A 3,476-nucleotide genomic window follows, 5' to 3' on the forward strand; every position below is an offset into this window, starting at 1 on the left:
ACGTCATGTGAGAGAGTCTCTGACATCCAACAGGTAGGTTTCTCTTGCACCACGTAAAAGAGTTATAATTAAGGTCCTAAGTTATAAATTTCTTTAAGTAATACCTAATAAGAGGGAGAGACTAATTAATTATTTTTATGCTTTACTTTTTTGCGTAGGCTCAGACGACTGAGGTAGAGAGTTCTAGAGCTGAGGCGTAGCATCACATGATTATGGAGGGAGCGGATTGCACAGCATAGGGCAGAGCAATTGATGCTGCATGTTTGAGAGTTCCACAGATCCTCAGACGTGACAGTGCCCTACTTGCCTTTATATCCACGGCCTGTTTACAGAGGTTTTTCGACGACCTCTCCCTCAGGATGCACCACCATTCCTCCGTGATGCCTGCTATGCTCTCTGTATCGAGGACATTGACAGTACTGGTGGGGATATGCTCTGGGATGTGGACATTTTTTCCATTTGTCTTGCATCACCCCCAAGAGCTAGTACGCTTCTCAGCATGTCCCTCTTCCCGTGCACGCGTCGACCTAGCGACATATAGAGTTTTGGGCATTGATGATCTTCACCCACGCTTTGCTCGAGTAGATGCTAGGACTGGCAAGCCTCTTGATTTTACCTCAGCTACTACTGACTTGGGACTCGACGCCGTCGATGAGACAGAGATTAGGAGCCTGAGGTGCCTCCAGAGATTGAGTGGAGTGCATATGAGTTTGATGCATACCAGAGAGTCCTTTTCACGAGAGCCAGATCACAGCATACTAGCGTGTGGGTGGTGTTGGTCCTAGTGGCACCTCGGGTGATGGTGTTAGCAGTAGTGCTGCTTCTCATCATGAGCAACGTGTCCTTACAGAGAGCAGAGGTGCTTACACGAGCAGAGTGGCAGACACGTGTGGATTTTTATATGGTGCAGCTAGCCACCCCCAACAACAGGTCTTTGTTTTTACTAGATGCTGTTTTTGCCACTATACATATGGGTGTTGTTGTGGCTGGAATAAGCGCGAGTTTTGTGGCCTTGTACATATGGTTTATGGTTTGCCTATGTACATACATTTGTGGTTACCTATGTTCATAAGGGGGCTACATTTGTGGTTACCTATGTTCATAAGGGGGCTATATGATGTCCGAGAGCTTATGTATTCAAGAGGTGAACATGTGTCCAAAGTGGTGGTCAGTAGGCTCATATGATGGTGTTTGATGTACTCCTCCTATTGTGCTTTACAACTTATCTTTTGAAGCCCATGGCTGTGAGATATGGCTGTTTGAAGTTTGAGGCTATGTGATTGCAGCCTAAATTCCATTGGTTTTAGCTCATTTGGAGGGTATGTAGGTAGATGGATGCTATGTAAGACCACCTGCTTGATGGAGGTGTATATGGTGTACGTGTTGTGCTTTACAGCACTCCATTTGGTTGAGTTTGCAGAGAAATATGACCAGTTGAAGGTGGTAAAGTATGCCATGAGGCTGCAACTTTTATTCTAAGTGCCACTATGGGATGGAGAATCCTATAAAGTGTGGGACCATTCAGTTGTAAAGTGGGTACTATGAGCTTACCGGTGTACTTTCTTGCTCTGGAGTTGAAGCTTGGACACTCAAGTTACAAGCTTGGCGATATTGATGTACAAGAGGGTTGCACTAATAAGTACATGGCTCTTTTAGACTAAAAAAAAAAACTTTCCAGAGAGCGTGTTTTTGGGCATTTTAGTGAACCTACCTACCTTCAACGACTGGTATTTTCCCCTACCGAACTCCGTTCTATGCATATGAGAGTTCTACGGACATCTACTCGAGACGAGCTTCGCAAGGAAGGTGTCGGCTTGGGATGATTGCGATGTGGTTGTCATCTAGGAGGACTTTTCTTGGATGTTCCAAGGGGGTAATCATAAGTTTTTTCTGTCTGGGTGTGTGTATACATCTCAAGGTGTGTGAGGAGGAATATACTATAGAGGCAGTAGATACTCTCCCGTTTTCTTTCTCTCATCCTTTTTGGTGCCCCCACTGAGGATTGGAAGGCAGCTTCAACTAAGAGGTCTACAGGGTGATAATCGCTTGTAGATCAACTCAAGGCCTATGGTGGCTGGCGAGGCGTTTGAGGTTTTCAAGGACAGAAAAGGCGAAGATGTGGACAAATTCATATGACCTGTCGAGTTGACCGCTCTGAAGAGTAATAGAGATGATGATGGATTCAAATTATGTCTTGTGAGCTTGCTAATGGAGGGTGAGGCTCGAGTATGGTACGAAGATACGCTCATCGAGAACACTATATTCGTGAGTTTGGGAATTTCCCAACTCCCATTTTTTGAATACTAAAAAGGTGGGACCTGGATAACATGCCTATAAGTTTTTCAAAACCATATCATGTGACCTATTGTTGGAAAGCGCTTGGAAAATGGAATCTAGTGAGCTATAGAGCGCTCAATTTGGAGTAACGGTGTTCAAGTTATGATTAATCCAAAGATTTGACCACATGTCCCAAACTTATGGGAAATTCCCATATTCCCCTGTTCGAGGCGCAAAAAGGTAATTGGGCTCAACTCCGCGAAGCATTAAGAGGAAGATTTGAAAAAGCTGATGCTCCCGAGGAACTATGGAAGGAATTGAGTAGATTGCAGCAAGGAGAAGACCGAGATATCAATGAACAGGTAAACAAGTTTAAAGCTTGCTGGAGGAGAATATTAAGAGGCCTGGAAGAGAATCAAGTACCTCCTGGTTTCTTGAAGAAGGACAGGTTTGTGTGTCTTTTACATAAGAGCATTAAAGACAAGGTAGAGCATTAAAGACAAGGTAGAGCTCAAGGATCCAGGAACGTATGAAGAGGCTGTGAGGATAGCCAAGGAGCAGTGGAGAAAGAAGATAAGGAAGCAGGAAATGCTGAGTAAAGAAAGGGATGTTCCTTTCCATTATGGCGGATCTCTTGTGCCCTTTGGAGAATTAGTAAAGCCTCTACCTATGGATGTGCATCGTGAAAGAGAGCTTCATGTGGAAGCTCCAAAAGTAGCTGATCCTACTCAAGGTCAAGAAACCCTTCACAACAGGAAATACAGAGGTTAACAGACCAAATTGGAAGCCTTAAGCATGTGGGGGGGAGCCAACCCCCATATGCTTGCAAAGTTTGGTCATGATCGGAGCATGTTTGGGTTAGTAATTAGTGCCCAGTGTGGATTTTTCAAGTCTCTTGGTGCTCAAGAGGCCATGGAAAATCCAAGCCTTCCCCATACCATCATACCCAAACATGTCCCGATGGGAACCAAACTTTGCAAGCATGTGGGGGGAGCCCACCCCCACATGCATGCAAAGTTTGGTCATAATCGGAGCATGTTTGGATTGGTAATTAGTGCCCAGTGCTGCAGATTGGTAATTAGCGCCCCCAGTGCGGATTTTTCAAGTCTCTTGGTGCTTTAAGAGGCCATGCAAAATCCAAGCCTTCCCCATACCATCATACCCAAACATGTTCCGATGGGGAACCAAACTTTGTAAGC

General features: G+C 44.9%; 1 pseudogene; it reads left to right on the forward strand.

The window, feature by feature from the left end:
- Positions 1-799: 799 nt before the first annotated feature.
- On the forward strand, positions 800-3,119 carry LOC147635749 (uncharacterized; annotated as a pseudogene).
- The last annotated feature ends 357 nt before the right edge of the window (positions 3,120-3,476 follow it).

The sequence above is a fragment of the Cibotium barometz genome, chromosome 9 (assembly GCF_041138505.1).
Source record: "Cibotium barometz isolate CiBa-2024 chromosome 9, ASM4113850v1, whole genome shotgun sequence".
Lineage (NCBI taxonomy): Eukaryota > Viridiplantae > Streptophyta > Polypodiopsida > Cyatheales > Cibotiaceae > Cibotium > Cibotium barometz.